General features: G+C 38.2%; 1 pseudogene; it reads right to left on the bottom strand.

Annotated features, from left to right (window-relative positions):
- Positions 1-995: 995 nt before the first annotated feature.
- LOC137047380 (uncharacterized) lies at positions 996-4,793 on the bottom strand (annotated as a pseudogene).
- Positions 4,794-17,788: the final 12,995 nt, after the last annotated feature.

The following is a 17,788-nucleotide window of genomic DNA, read 5'->3' as shown; positions in this document are numbered from 1 at the left end:
CTGTAATGCTGAGGAGATGGAACTGATGAGGAAGATTATGTACAAAGCAATCTTTAGTCGCAGTGGTTATCGTCCTGCCATATTTGAAGCGAGGGAATGGCTTTGCAGCCTTAGCTAAATCAAGTATACATGATATTAGGTAATGATCTGAGATGTCATCGCTCTGTTGCAGAATTTTAATGGTATCAACATTTATTCCTTGTGACATTATTATATCTAAAATATGATTAAGGCAATGAGTGGGTCCCGATATGTGTTGTCTAACTCCAATAGAGTTTAGAATGTCTCTAAATGCCCATCCCAATGTGTCTTTTTCGTTGTCTACATGGATATTAAAATCACCAACAATTAGTACTTTATCTGCAGCCAGTACTAACTCTGATAGAAAACCAGCAAATTATTTGATAAAGTCTGTATTGTGCCCTGGTGGCCTGTATACAGTAGCCAACACAAATGTCAAACGGGATTTATCCTTTACACTACACAGCGTTACATAAAGCACCAAAACTTCAAAGGTGTTATATTTGAAACTAGACTTCTGAGTAATACTGAAGATATTATTATAAATTAATATTATATATATTTATAACAATAATCTTGGGGGGGGTGCACTCATTTAAAGTAATGTAGTCATCAGGTTTTAGCCAGGTTTCTGTCAAACACAGCACATCTAAGTTATGATCTATAATCATATCATTAACAATAAGCGTTTTTGGAGAAAGGGATCGAATATTCAGCAACCCGAGCTTTATCAATTGTTCATCCGTATTATATCTGTTGTTTATTTGTTGGACATCAATTACATTTTTACTGTTGAATGATTTTGATGTTTTTTTGTATTTACTAATTCGGGGAACAGACATAGTCTCTATGTGATAATATCTAGGTGAAAGAATCTCTATGTACTGGGATTTAGCTGACTTTGGTGACATGAGACAGCTAGCAGACGGTTGGTTTAGCCAGTTTGTCTGCTTCCTGACCTGGGCCCCAGTGAGTCAAGGTTTAGCTCTAAGACTATGTGCCAAATTACTAGAGAGAAGAGCAGCACCAGCCCAGGAGGAATGAATGCCATCTATCTTCAACAGGTCAGGTCTGCCCCAAAAACTTTTCCAATTGTCTATGAACCCTATGTTATTTTGCAGACACCACTTAGACAACCAGCCATTGAGTGATGATAATCTGCTAACTATTTCATCACTCCTTTTAACAGGGAGGGGACCAGAGAAACAGACTGCCTTTGACATGGTACTTGCGAGTTTACACACTTCTTTAATGTTAAGTTTGGTGATCTCTGACTGGCGAAGTTGAACATCATTAGTGCCAACTTAAATAATAATCTTAGAGAATTTACGATTAGCTTTAGCCAGCACTTTTAAATTTACTTTGATGTCAGGTGCTCTGGCTCCCGGTAAACATATGACTATGGTGGCTGGTGTCTCTATTTTCACGTTCCGTGTAATAGAATCGCCAATAACTAGGTCACTTTCAACAGGATCATCAGTGAGTGCGTCACTGAGTGGGGAGAACCTGTTTGATGTTCTAATTGGAACGGAAGAGTGTTTTTTAGATCCGCGACGATGCCGTCTCATAGTTACCCAATTGCTCTGCTGCAAGGGCTCAGCCGGAACCAAACAATGAGTGTTCACTAAGCTAGTCACGTCCAAAGCAGTATCTAAAGCTGTTACATTCTCACTACTATCACATAAAGTCTGGATGCGTGTCTCTAATTCTGAAATCTTTTCCGTCAGCCTGACTATTTCCTTACATTTATAACATGTGAAGCCCTGTTCCCTTTCAGTCGGTCAGTTCCGACGTACGTCTCCATTCTTCAGGGAACAAGGGTTACATACATAACCGAGACGTTCACCAACGGAGATAGATATGCTAAACATGTAGCATGCAGTGCAAGTGACGATGACAGGAGAAGAAGACATGGCTTACCGTATTTGTTGATGAATCCAAAACTTACCACGGTTGTTTGATGGAATCTTTTTAATAATACAACTCACCCCAGTTGTCTAAAGAACTCAGAAAACAGGAGAAAACAGTTAGCGAAAAGCTAACACGTGGTAGTGATTTAGATTAAAAGCTACTGAAGTCAAATTTAACTTGATAGACTATATTAAACAATACATGGTGATGAGTAAGTTATATTTAGTAGTATAGATAACAGAGAAAGTATATCAAATAGAGATTCAAATGCAGCTATACAGAGCTACAAACACTGAGGCAGGCAGCAGCAGCAGCAGCAGCAGCAGGTAGACAGGAGCAATCGATCAGGAATTCAACAAGAGTGTGGAAATCAGTATAAATATAAATGTCCATAATTATGTACAGGCATGTGTATATTTATATATGTATACATAATAATTATACACAGTACACACATATATATATACAAAAAAAAAAACTTTTATTTTGGACGTAATTAATAGCGATAAAACAATTGCCCAGTACTGTTTCAAATAATTTATTCAAGTAATTTATTCCACTGGCAAAGCGGATTTTTTAGCAGCCATTACTCTAGTCTTCAATGTCCCATGATCCTTTAGAAATCAGTCTTAATGGTTCTTTTTATTATCAATGCCTTTTATTATTATTAATGTCTAAACAAATGTTTTTGCTTGTTAATATTTTTGTGTAAATCATGATACATTCTTTCAGGATTCATAAAAACCTTTATGACCCTTAAAAACCTTATAAATGTAACTCATTATAAATCATCATAACCTTATAAAAACATTATAAATCTCTTTACTGACACTTTGATTAATTTAATGCATCCTTGCTCAGTAAAATATTAATTCCTTTAATAAAAAAAAAGAAAAAAAATACTTACCCCAAATATATATCATAGCTGCATGTTAAACAGCAAAACTATTTGTATTCATCATTAATGATAATGAATGTTTATTCTGCATATAAGAATGATTTCTGAAGGATCATGAGACACTGAAGAATGGAGAAATGGCTGCTGAAAATTCAGCTTTGGCATCACAGGAATAAATTACACTTTAAAATATATTACATATAAAATGCTTCTCTTGAATTGTAATATTTTTTCATAATATTACTGTTTTTACAGGTTTTTTTTTATCAAATATATGCAGCCTTGGTGAGTATAAGATACTTTCAAAGAGACTCTCAAAAACATCTTATTTATTAAAATATTTCAATTATTTCAATTTTTTATGACCAGTAGTGTAACTTTGCAAAGAGGAGATTGTTAAGTGATTCCATCATCTAAAGTTCAATACACAAAGTTGAAGTCATAATATTCCTTTGCAGCAAAGCCGTGGGACAAAAAAGGCCTTAGTGAATGAGTGTGTGTGTGTTAGGAGGGGCAACGTTAAGCATTAGCATCTTAACAAATGTATAATTGTGCATTCTCCCCACAGTAGGAGGCACGTGTAAATGACACTCCCCTGGGGGCTCCTGATCCACTTTCTGATCTCGCAGATCCAGCGCTGATCAAAACCAGCGCTGCGGCCGACGTGCTTCAAACAGCCGGGACCCCAGCCAGCGGGGGACCACACACCCCTCACTGACAGCTATTCTGAATCGCCAAACTGATACACACACACACACACACACTTTTTTTTCCGTTTTGCACTAGTTAAGGCAACCGCATGAATATATGATGATTTTTTTTGATCCCACATAGCAATATCAGTGCAGCAGGGATGACCTCCACCCACGTCCAGCATGTTACGAAACACCTCCGATGTTATCCATCATAGCACGGCCCTGGAGAATTCATGCAGACAACAGTTATTATCACCTTCAACCCATCACCATCATTATCATAGCAGACAGTCCAGCGGCCTACAGGAAGAGCAGGAGTTCAGCATTGATGTCCTCCGCAGGCCTGAGGATAGGTGTATTTGCAGTGTAAAAGGATAGTTGAGCTACTCATCTTGTCTATTTTATTAAAAAGCTGATATAGCCATTAGCCAGAAACTTTGAAATGCTACATTGCTCATAAATCAATGATAGAGCAAACACAATATCACAGATTTGGTGATGAACCAGTGAGGTTGTTCTTGCATCTTACGCAAGCAAGTTTAAGATTCCACAAGAACCAATGAGGTTTGTTTCTTGCAGTTATGCACTTTTGAGCTTCTGTTTACCATACTTGTTGTGCTCTACTTTGTGTATGTACTTTGTGTATTGTGTATATATGTCTATACACGAATGAAAGCTTAAAATAAATATGTTTATTATATAAACTATTTGTACCTCTTCAGAAAATTTGGATTTAACTGCTCAATTCACAATGATTACTTCTGGCATGTCTTAAAGGGTTAGTTCACCCGAAAATGAAAATTCTGTCATTAATTACTCGCCCTCATGTCGTTCCAAACCCGTAAGACCTTCGTTCATCTTCAGAACACAGATTAAGATATTTTTGATGAAATCCGAGACCTCTCTGGCCTCTCCATAGATAGCTATTTCATTAACACTTTCAAGGACCAGAAGGGTAGGAAAATAGTCCAAAATAGTTGTTAAAATAGTCCATGTGAATCTAGTGGTTCAACCTAAAATTTTTGTAGCTTTCGAGTTCTACAGCAGCTGACGCTGTTCACAAGAGCACCACAACACATGACTGTGATGATGACACTGGACCTTGCACTGTATTTACAATGAAAACTGTGTAGGAGACTGACACAGGCTAGAACAAAATTGTTAAATATAGTTATTTTTGATTGTTTTGCACACAAAAAGTATTCTCATTGCTTCATTAAATGAATTAGTTTGTTCAAAAAATTCTGTTATTAATTACTCACCCTCATGTCGTTCGACACCCGTAAGACCTCGGTTCATCTTCGGAACAAGAATTAAGATATTTTTGTTGAAATCCGATGGCTCAGAAAGGCCTCCATTGGCCACAATGATATTTCCTCTCTCAAGAGGCACTAAAGACGTTCTTACAAAGTCCATCTCACTTCAGTGGTTCTACAATCATTTTATGAAGCGACGAAAATAGTTTTTGTGCTAAAAAAACAACAAAAACGACTTATATAGTGATGGCAGATTTCAAAACACTGCTTCGTAAAGCCTTGAAGCATTTTGAATCAGCGTATTGATTCAAAATACTGATTCATAACGCTCTGAAGTTTAACAAAGCGGTGTTTTGAAATCGGCCATCACTATATAAGTCATTAGTTAGGTTTTTTTTTGCGCACAAAACTATTCTCGTCGCTTCATAAAATTATTTAAGAACCACTGTAGTGAGATGGACTTTGTAACAACGTCTGTAGTGCCTCTTGAGAGAGGAAATGTCATTGTGGCCAATGGAGGCCTTTCTGAGCCATCGGATTTCAACAAAAATTTCTTTATTTGTGTTCTGATAATGAACAAAGGTCTTACAGTTGTCGAACAATGAGTAATTAATGACAACATTTTCATTTTGGGGTGAACTAACCCATTAAGGTTTATTTAATGTAGTCACATGGAATCTTTTCATGAGCTTTTACTAGCTTTCTAATAGCCCGGACCCGCCCTTCTATAGCCTGGATTCCAGCCGAACTTAGCTCCACCCACAACATTTTTAGGTTGGGCAGTTCGGTCTGGCATCGCTCCATAGAGGAGTAATTATCCCTGAACAGAAACTGTTCAGACCAATGAAATCATCAGGGTGGGCTTTAGAAAAGGACGGACAGATGATAAACAGTAACGTAATCATGCACGTCATCAAACGGGCTTGGGTTATATTTGTTCAAATCTTAAACAGAGAGATGGTTTGTATATGCATTCACCTTCACAATTTCTCTCAGAAATGATGATCATGTTGGGTAAGTACTCTGTGTATCATTCAATTCTTTTATTTTTTTACAACACCGGCAAAGATTGTTTATTCCAGCCTGATTTCAGCGTGCAGACAGGGTTGCCAAGTTTTTACAACAAAACCCGCCAACTACTAGCCCTAAACAATAGCTTCTCGGGGGTTCTCCGGAAAAAAATGGTGTTTGGGGGGTAAAATGTGTGTTAATTTGGCAAGGTTGCCTGCTAAAATTCGCACTCATGGGTCTATATATCACATAATAGTCGCTTCAACCCGCGGACATAGAAAACAACCCGCGGGGGAAAACACGGACTTGGCAACACAGTGCAGTTGACCTCAGTTGACGTCACTTCATTGCTCTGATTGGTTGTAGGTCTATCCAGTTGAGGTCTTTCCTGATTCGGTTGAAATGCGCCCCAAATTTTAATTTTCCTTCAGTACTCCATCTGTGCTTGCGGTATATTCTCTGGTTTTGTCAAATTTTAACCGGTCCAGTCAGTGAACAGAGGCAGTGACTGGGAACGATGACGTTGATGCCGTGCGTTAGTTTGAGATGACATACGTCACGACCAAACATTATCGTTTGGCTTTTGGCAGATCGAGAGTGGCACTGGGCAGATACAATAGTTTTAAACTTCAACAGAGTACCCGCCTTCAAGGAAGTTATTGCTTGTCAATGGAGAGTGGCCAGACTCCCTGTACAAATAAAAAGAGAGTCTGGTCGGACCAGGCTACCTTTCTGAAAGTGTTAATTAAATGGCTGTCTATGGAGGGATCTGAGAGCTCTCAGATTTAATCAAAAATCACTTCACTTGCGTCCCGTAGATGAACGAAAGTGAACTAACACTTTAATGAAATTTTTGACGATTGACCATTTTGTTTTTGTGGACTTCCAATGGATGGACAAAAAATTATGAAAGAATATTTAAAATAGGCCTATCTTCATTTATGTTCTGAAGATCAAGGCACTGACACAATATGAGGATGAGTAAATGATTGCAGAATTGGGTGAACTATCGCTTCAAGCCATGATCAACTCTTGTCTTTAGGAATGCAACATTTCTTCGGACACTGTAATGATCAGGAAATCATGCTTTACGGCTTCTGTTTTCAATAAAGAATAATCTCAAATTGCAATCCATTCAAAATGTGGAAGTATTCGTCTACTCTCCTGTCCAGCAAGTTTGTGTTCTTTGGTTTCATGTTTAGATCTTGCTTTGGTCACATGCCATACGTATGTCATACTCGAATTCGCAACTTTCGTACACAGCAGAATGCAAAATGGTCTGTGTGAGATTGAGTTTCCATTCTCCCACATTTGCATATGTATATTGGAGCGCAAAGTTGCGTCAGCAGTAATCTTTGTCATTTGTAATATCAAATCACCAACTCCCGGCGGAAAAGATTCATTTTCGGTCGCCTTGTTGTGGCTCTGTCAATGTAAGTGCATCATTGTACTTCATGCTACCTACATTACTACTCATTTACATAAAGTTAAACTGCTGGACTTTGTTGTCGCCCCAAATCACCAACTCTCATTAAAAATGAATAACTTCTGGTTGCTTTGCCACTGCAAAACGCTGCCGGTCTGAGCGCCGCTTCAGTATTAAAACAACCCTCCACTCAGTCAAATATAATTCTAGGTTTATGTGCCATGCCATATTTGAACACTATTATTAAACACTATTTCAACAAGTCCATATAACTTTATGGTCTCTACATCATGAACATGAAAAACGTCATTGGACATACATATCAGTCTATTCCTTACAGAATTTACAAAGTATCCAAGGTTATCAGAGAGTATGAGGATGGAGTTGAATGCAAATCAGAGGTGGTATATGAAATGACAATGAATATATGATCATGAATAATGCAGCCCTTTCTACAACACAATGCAGAGAAAAAGCCCCGAGAGCTGAGAAAGAATTTCAGAATAGAATGCATTATAGAATAAGAATTGAAATAGAAAAGGTTGGGGGGGCTTGGCTGTCACAGCTCTGTCACTTCCTCTGTCAGAATAAATCCATCAAACACTGGGAATAAATCAGGCTGTTCTCATTTGCATTGAGCATGGTGAGAAACCCGGGTTCAATAACACATGCTGCTTTGACAAATCCTGCTCTCAGGGATGAAAAGGGCCCGTGAATCCGGAAGCTTCTATTGTCTGACGGTAATGGGTGCTCGACACGTGGAGACAGAGGCCTGTAATAGTGCCTCACATTTAACATTTGACACATTGCTGATTTTTGGTTTCATGCATATAATCTGACATTAAATTTACCTGATATTTGGAATGGTACAGGATCATTTATCCAAGCCACTTGTCTTATGTAGGGTCATGGTTTTAAAGGATCTATCATGTACCCTCATCTTGATCGAAATTATTTATGCTGGATTTTTTTTTTTCCCCCATGAAACGTGAAAAAAATGTTGAAGAATCTTCACACAGTTATTTTTCATACAATAGCTCAAAGTGACCATTTTTTTCATTTTTTTTCATACTCCAAATTCATAAATAAAATTAAATAAAGCACTATAAAAGTAGCCTCAGATCTTGTATACTGTAATATTGTTCGGTGGCCTTTGGTGATGATAAAAAGGAAATGTGTCATTCCCTTCTGCAGCAATTAGCAAATAAAAAAAACATTATCTAAAAACATTAAACACAACATCAAAAGATCATTTGAAAGAAAATGTAAATTCATGTAAGTTATGGCATGATTTCACGACATATCTGGACTACTTCTATAGCTTTTTGATGGTGGTTTTATAGTCCTTTTTGAAGCTTGACAGATATAAATACCTGGATGATGCACTTAAAGGTGCACTGTGTAAATTGAATACATTTTGCGGCATCTAGTGGTGAGTTTGTGAACTGCAACCGCCCACCGCTCACCCCTACACTCTTAGAAGAAAAGGTTATATTGGCGCTACATATTTGGACCCCCTAAAATGTTCTTTTTAGCATAAAAGGTTCTTTGTTGTATACTCAACTCCAAAGAACCTTTTATGCTAAAAAGGTTCTATAATAAAAAAGAAAGAACGCTTTTGGCACTTAAAAAGGGTTCTATATAGAACATTTTAAAAAATGATTTTTTTATTTAGTATTTATTTCTTGTTTCTAGTCTAAATATCTAAAAAATTCTAACATTAAGAAACAATAACTAGACAAGTAGAAATTATTGTCTTGTGTTGAGGGAAAAATAACTTAAATTAAGAGAGTTTTTGCTTAAAATAAGCAAAATAATCTGCCAATGGGGTAAGTAAAATAATGTTGTTTTAAGATTATTTTAGTTACCCCACTGGCAGATTATTTTGCTTATTTTAGGCAAAAACTATCTTAATGTTTAGTTATTTTCTCCCAAAACAAGACAATTTTTTTTTTTTTTTTTTTTGTCTAGTAAATACTTATTGTTTAAAAAAATGTTTCGATGATTGAACTAGAAACAAGACAAAAATACAAGTAAGAAAAGCATTTTTTCCGAACCTTTTAAGCTGCATTCACACGGGGCGTAGGCGTTAACGCTTCCCATTTACTTTGAATGGGTGACATCATCCGTTGCCGAACTTAATTGTGGGTTCCGTCGCGGCGCTTCACTCGTGTTCCAAGCGGCAGAAGTTGAAGATTTCTCAACTTTTCAAGTGCCAGCGCAGGCGTCATCCAATCAGATCGCCGTATGCAAATATCCTACAGCAGACGCTAGCCAACAGCTTTGAGCACCTATGCAGTGCACTGACAACAACTACACGGGCAATCGCATTCACACATAACACCAAATCGGCATCCATTTCGTCTCACAGACTAGCTGTCATAAAAAGGTGCTTTTTGTGTTGTGTTTTGGTCCAAGCGGCAAGTTAATGTGATTGGCTGTTGTCACTATGAATGCGGCGTTAGGGGTTCTGAATACGTAGCGCCGATAGAACCTTTTAAGGTTCTATATAGAACCTTTTCTTCTAAGAGTGTACCTTTTCCAAGCACATAGAGAAGCTACGGTAGCCGACACAGGACAAAGATGTCGTTGTCTGAGACAGAAGAGAGTAGTTAGCGCTCTGTAGAGCAGTTTGTCCGTTTGGGGCTACTGAAGAAACATGGTGGCACAAAATGTTGACTGGTGGGGTGGCTGGTTCGTACGTATAAGTGCGTATCATAAGCACGCGAAAAACCATGCTTGCCAAAACTCATTTTGGCGTATCCATTCCACGAGATTGCACACTCGTACTATTTATATGCATTTTCGTGAGATCGGGCTCGTATGGAAATAGAAACGGCTCATTCTAAGGTAAAAATAATACATTATGTTCAACTACGTAAGGTCTGAATGCACCACATAAAACATAGTTATGTATATTAAATTTCATTTCTGTCAATAAATCCATCATATATGTAACATACTGCTCCTTTAATTAACCAAGAAAAAAAAGGTGTGGAATGTTGGACACTTCATGCAGTCAAATGTCATTGCTTTCCTTATGTAGGCTACTGAAAGGGACTTTTAGACTCTGATGTTAAATCACAAAATAATCTTACAATATTTATACACTAGATGGTAGATTGCATAGTATTACTGTACAGTGAGCTTGATTTAGAGATTTTGTGTCAAACAGGTTTGAAACACCAAGAGGTTAATGATGTAAATAAATGATGACAGAAATTTCATGGGTAAACTATTCCTTTAAAGCTAAATTAAAATAATCTGTTTTTATGGTTATCTTTTTCCCAAGGGAAGATGGGAGGAGTCCTGTTCAGTGTGAGCATGTGTTTCCAGTACTGTTTCCCTCTCTCTTTTCTCTCTTTTTCTCTCACGACTCAGTTGTCCGTTTCTCGCTCACGCACGGTCGCCTGTGGAGGCGAGGCAGAGCCAGAGATGAGCGGAGTCAATTAGACGAGCAGCAATGTGTGTGCGTGTGTGTGTGAATCTCAGAGAAAGATGTGGAACAGTATGGCACTGCAGATGCCGGCATTCCCTCAGTGAGAATGCTTCCATAGGGACAAGGACAGCTGTGGAATAGCATCAGGGGTGTTAACGAGCCTTATCACACACACACACACATACACACACACACACACACACACACACACACACACACACACACACACACACACATACACGCGCACACACAGTAATTGATGCCCTTTAACATTAGCTCATACACATTCTGTTCCAAAACCTAGTGAACTGCCTACATCATAAATGTGCTTCCAATATGAGGGCCAATATGTTCCATAATTATGTCATTTTAGCCTAATTTTAAGGCAGCATCACCCGGAGAAGACAATCCCAGAATGACAAGTTTTAAAATAAAATAAAAAAATTCAGTACTGAAAAGAATAAATTCAAATAATCAGGTGTAAATAAAAGTGTTTTTTTTTTCTCCACAAATATTTGTGTTTAAGTATTTTTTTGGTAATTACAGAATAGCATTATTAGCTTGGCAACATGCTAATGACATTTTGTTTTGTAACCATATCAAATTCCCATGACACACATGGAAACATGCATAATGAGCATTATTCTCGCTGACCTCCACTGCATCCCAGAGGGAATTTCATTGCTCAGGGGTTACTCTTTTATAGTTCAGGAGACTTCTCAGTTATGCTTTCTTTAAAGGGGGGGGGGGGGGGGGGGACAATTTCATGCATTGTGACTTTACACTGTTAAACTGATTTAAACAGTTTAACTTTACACTGATTTACACTGGTAAAGAGGTGGATTCTCATGTTAAACATGGCCGCCATGTTTTTTAACATGGCGCTATATATGGGCGTCGGAAGCAAAACAAAAAACTTTTTTTTTTTTTTTTAAATATTGTGACAGACAAAATTACGGAAGACTTTCAGTTTCAAATCGATCTGAGGTTTGAATCTGCCTTTTGCTGAACTAGCTCTACTCCCTTTTCTCATACATATATATATATATATATATATATATATATATATATATATATATATTAGGGGTGTAACGATACGCGTATTCGTACTGAATGTAACAGCACATTACATTACCGATGAATGGGAGTAAAAAAAACTCCCATTACCGAAAAAAAGTGTGGAGAGAGCTATTGTAAAGAGCTAATGTCTATTTCTGTAACTACATAGAAGATCGGTAAAGTATAGCTCCATCTTTGTTCAATGTAAAAAAAAAATTTTTTTTAAATCATACTTTGTTAGTTTAAAAAAAAAATAAAAAAAGGTAATTTATCTGCCAATTTTTTTTATTTTTGCTGTATCTAAAACTTACCAAACCGTACCGAACCGAACCGTGACACCAGTGTATCGTAGCGAACCGAACCGTGAATTTTGTGAACCGTTACACCCCTAATATATATATATATATATATGAGGCCACTCCCAAAGCCACAGCTACTGGTTATATCACACACTGCGGCACCGGAACCGTCCCCAACATTGTTGATTTTCATCATAAGTAGTATTACAATCATTGCGTTCAGTTAGAGAATAAGAGTTACAATTAAAAAGACTACAATTAAAAACTGAACATGTCTTTTCAATAACGTGTGAATGAGCCGAACGAATTTCACGTGACAAATGCAACAGGAATCAGATTTCATTCATCACAAGAGGTAAGCGCGGCAGTCATTTACAGCGCGTGTTCAGTCTGGCGCGTTTTCAGATCACATATGGAAGCTAAACTTTAATAGGAATTCATTGAAAAGTTGAAACACTCACTTTTTTCTGCACCTCTCCGTTATGAATGTCCGAGCTGAGCGCCGTGCGCATTTACATTCTCCTTTGGGCAGGTTGAAAACATACACTAGCTCCCTCAACTGGCTGTAGTCTTCAGGCTCTGGCCAAAAAAATCCTCAGATGACGCAAAATGAAGATGTTTGCCTCATCAGAGGATTTTTTTCTGAAATAAATTGCATAATTCTCTCGTCGTCTCAGGGGGGAAAGTACCATATCTCGAATATACTACCGAGTTTCTACTGATACAAAACTTAATGCTAAATCACTAGTGTAATCCTTTAAAAATTGGGTGGGTCTTCTCCCACCCTCATACAATGGTTTTGAGGCCCATGGCACTGTGTGACGTCATAACAGGCGGCATTGCTTGTTCGGGCACTTCTCAAGGATGAGCATGCATGCATCAACCAGAGCAAGAGAGAGTCAATCAAAGAGCTTAGTTTGGGTTAGAACGTTGGCAGCGCTAACATTTTGTTTTTAAACCACAAAGTCAACTAAAGTGCCAAAATATCTAAAGTGTATTTTTGGTTGTGATGGAAAGATGACATTGTTCAGCTTCCCAAATAACCCAGCATTAAGAAAACAGTGGATGCAGTTAGATTTTCAGGAGCAGCAACAGAGTTCGGCAAGTGTGTTTGTTTGTTCCCAGGCAGGAGTTGGAACCACTAGAAGTGCATGAAACTACATCAAATGTCTGTGTTTTGTTGGCAATTGGTGTGTAAGTGCATTGTAAACAACATGATAGCATATAGGATAAAAACACATAGTGGATCGAAAGTTACCCAGGGATAATGATGTAATTTGTTTGTGTGTCTGTGTGTGTTTGTGTGTGTGTGTGTGGGGGGGGGGAGGCGGGGGGGGGGGTGACATATGAGGACACTAATGTGTATAATGACAGGTATGACATAGGTATTACAAGGAGAGGGTGAAATATGAGGACATTGGCCATGTCCTCTCTTTTCAAAATGCTTATAAATCATACAGGATGAGTTTTTTTAGAAAGTAAAAATGCCGGTTTGTACGGTATTAAAACCATTACGCCTATGGAATGTCCCTATATGTCCCAAAAACAAACATATAGGGTGTGTGTGTGTGTGTGTGTGTGTGTGTGTGTGTGTGTGTGTGTGTGTGTGTACGCACCTGTAACTTTTTAGCTCTGCCCACTGCACGCCTGCATGAGCTCGGGTGTTTTCGGAAAGAATCGGTACAGCATATCATTCTTTCAGAAATCTGATGAAACTAAAGACTCTTCTGAGATATGAAGGATGCAATACTACTCTATAGGTACTTGAGATTGACATGAAATTGGCAGAAACTGTGTGTGTTATGTACCCTTTAATATCTTAATATATCTTAATACCAGTTAATGACTTTGTCAGATGTTTCTCTTTCTCTTTCTTTGCACTTTCTTTTTTTAGGATTTTTTTAACCTAAATTACAATAATAATAATAATAATAAAATAATTATAAATGAGCAATTTGTTTACATACAGTACGAGTACAGGGATACCAAAACAGCAGTATAGTTTCAGCCCAGATCCGGCCCACATCTGGCACGCATGGAATCCACATGTAACCAGGATCTGGCCCTTTTCCACCGCCGGGCCGAATGTTTCAATAATAAATGATCTTATTATCTGAAATGATAATAAATGGTTCCAGTTGTGCCCAGTTGTCTCCAGAATCCCTGAAGTGACATTGTAACTCAGAATCGATCACTTGTCTTTTGACTGGCTACCGGCTAAATGCTCTTTTTGAACAACATAAAGACAAATGAATAATACAATCAAAAGAAATATCTGATCCTCCTCCTTAACGAGGTCGTTATTTACATCTCATATTGTCTGTAAACTCTTGTGTTACCAAGGAAACAACTGGCGCTTTTGTATGACATTCCAAAGATCGGCCGTTATCAGCCTCACAGTGGAAAATGAACCCAGAACCGTACCAGCTGCGGTAGGAACAGTTACGCAATAAGAACCATTCGGTCCGGCAGTGAAAAAAAACGGCTAAGTTGCTGTCTGGGTAAAATACGGATAAAACTGAGATTGGATCGGATAATACAGATAATAATTAGAGATAATTAATGTGGGTGCAAAACCCTATGGATCATATTGAAATCTAATGCTGTATTCACACGGGAAGGAGGGCGTGAGTGAAACGTATTGCGGATATGACCATCATAGTGACAACAGCCAATCACATTACTAGCTGCTTGGACCGCAAAACAACACAAAAAAGGTGCCGTTTGACAGCTAGTCTGTGAGACGAAACATATCCCGTTTTGGTTGTAAGTTTCACGGACACTATACAAGCACGATACATACCAGATTCACCAACCACCCTGCCACCTCCTTCCAGGCCGGGTGTCTTCGGTTTGTGTCCCAGTATGTATACAAAGATTAGTCGTACATAAACGGGTGATTACCCACCGCATTTAACTGTTTTTCCTCCATTTTGATCATTCTTCATTTACTGGTGATTTAAATGAACGCAATTGGCTAGCGTCTGCTCTATGGTATTTGGACAGGGCGACCTGATTTGATGACGCCTGCATTGGTGCTTGAAAAGTTGAGGAATCTTCAACATCTGCCGCTCGTAACGTGAGTGTATACTGTAGTGTCTTGGCTAAGCACAGTTAGAGACTTTGTTCAGATATCTTCTGAAACTTCTGAAAAAAGCTCTATTTGATGTCTGCTTGAAATCAAAATTGACCCTATTGACTTTGTTAGCACACTACCAGCGGTGAACTATTAATCAATGCAGGTTCATTTACAGAAATAAAAATTGTCTTTGTAATCCTAAAGGCCCATTCACACCAGACAAGTTAAGCAAATAAGCGAATATTTCACATGCGACTATTTCGCGTCAAAACCAATCACATCAGCCGCGACATGAATAATGTTAAATAATGCTAATCTTGTACAGGAGCTAAAATTTTATCATGGCCGGTTCTGCACTTAGCCTACTTTCGAAAGTCTGTGGGACAATTTGAGGAGCTCCTCCTGAGACAGTAGCAGCGCATCAGATGAGACAAACAGCACACTTCAGGGAATCAATCAATCCGGAGCAGCTGTTTCCAGTTGAGTCACAATGTAAACATTTCAGTACCACAGACATACTGATGGCAACACGTTCACTTTCCATAATCGTGGACACAAGGTTTAGAAAAAAAGAAATCAACAATTTATTAAAGGTTAAATTATTGCTGTCTGTAGCATACAGTTGGTAAACAAAGCTGCAGGTGTACAGCTTTAACTAGAACTACAGCTGTAATCTCCTGAGAAATGCCATACCTGTCAAAGGTTAAAGGGTTAGTTCACCCAAAACTGAAATTTATTTCATTAATGACTCACCCCAATGTCGTTCCACACCTGTAAGACCTCTGTTCATCCTCGGAACACAGTTTAAGATATTTTCGATTTAGTCCGAGGCCGTTCTGTCAAGTGTATGCCCACTTGCTGTCCACGTCCAGAAGGTAATGAAAACATCATCAAAGTAGTCCATTTGTGACATCAGTTGGTTAGTTAGATTCATCGACAATACATTTTGTTCCAAAAATAACAAAAAATACGACTTTATTCAGGATTGTCTTCTCTTCCGTGTTCCTCAAATAAAGATTCAAACGGTCATGAATCATGATTCGGATCGCGTGTCAAACTGGCAAACTGCTGAAATCAATTGACATTGGCGATATGAATCACGAATCAATATGCTGATTCGCGACCGTTTAATTCTTTATTTGAGGTTTGAAAACAAATGCGGAAGAGAAGACAATGCTGATAAAGTCATATTTTGTGTTATTTTTGGACCAAAATGTGTTGTCGACGCTTCAAAAGAGTCTACTAACTAACTGATGCCACATCTGAACAACTTTGATGGACGTGGACAGCAAGTGGGCATACACTTACATTCAAAGGACAGAAAGGCCTCGGACTAAATCTAAAATATCTTAAACTGTGTTCCGAGGATGAACGGAGGTCTTACGGGTGTGGAACGACATTGAGGTGAGTCATTAATGAAGGAAATTATATTTTTGGGTGAACTAACCCTTTAATGTTGATTGAATAGCTTGTGACATCAACTGGACATTTCGTCATCTTTGTTTCCATGTATGTAATTGTTTGAAGCCGTTTCTGTCGCCATTAGAGAAAGAAAAAAAAACGACATCGAAGCGAAAAAAATAAATGTCGTTTTTTCGCCGCAGCATATTCGCGTTCGTTGTGGAAGCACTCATTACACAAACAGCTGATCAAAAAATAAAAAACATCGAGCAAATTATTTGCACGTCAAAATCAAGTCCAGTGTGAAAGAGCCTTGAGTCATAATCTGAATCTGAGGGCGGAGCCAGGCTACTAAAATTAAGACCTGCCCTCTATTTATTCTCATTATGTTTCAATAGAAAATGTCACAGTCCTATAAAGTCATTCAAACTTCCAGTTTGCACAGGCTATAAGAGCATTGTTGTCTAAAAGAAACAACTGAGGCATTAAAGATTTCAAAGAGTTCAAGATTTTCCAAGTTCTCTTTTGTTTTATTTTACAGGCCACAAGATGAGCAGATACATCATTTAAAAAAAGAAATAAAACTGATATTTGCTTGTCAAAAATATTATACAATTTTCTCAATACAGATTTTTGTACAGCATGAAAACAGAAATGAACTGTAATAGAATCATGATCTTGTAATATAGATGAATGGGATACAGGAGCTCCATATCATCCACAAGCCCAACTTTATACCCAATAAATATAAACTGTGTATATTATATTATTGATAGCCAGGCATAGTAAATGCCAGGGCAGAATTTCAATTAATTTTCATATCATTTCAGGTACGTCACTGCGCTCCAAACAAACACACACACACGCGCGCACACACACACACACACACACACACACACACACACACACACACTCATATGAAGCTGAGCACTAAAGCAGACGTGGGCCAGCAATCAAAATCACAGTTGGATAACAACAGATTCCTGGCCACCTCGAAAAGAACATAAAGATGGGAATGAAAGCGGATGAAGACAGGGCTCATTGTCCTTGGCAGAGAAGAGAGACAGTGAGAAAGAGGGATGGCTATCTGATCGGGCTGTGTGAGAAACACTGTAGAGAGCCACTTGACATTTGGCCTGATTCAAACAGCTCTGCTGAGGGAAGCTACTCTGACAGACTCTCTCTCTCATGCACACACATCATCTGTGAGGGCTTTTTTTCTTTCAAGCAACCTAGTGCCGTCCTTTTCAACTCGCTCTCTGTCAGCTTCCTTTATCTTTTTTAACCGCCCTC

The sequence above is a fragment of the Pseudorasbora parva genome, chromosome 19 (assembly GCF_024679245.1).
Source record: "Pseudorasbora parva isolate DD20220531a chromosome 19, ASM2467924v1, whole genome shotgun sequence".
In the NCBI taxonomy this organism is placed as follows: Eukaryota; Metazoa; Chordata; class Actinopteri; order Cypriniformes; family Gobionidae; genus Pseudorasbora; species Pseudorasbora parva.
The sequence above is the reverse complement of the archived record's forward strand: the minus strand, read 5'-3'. Positions and strand labels throughout refer to the sequence as shown.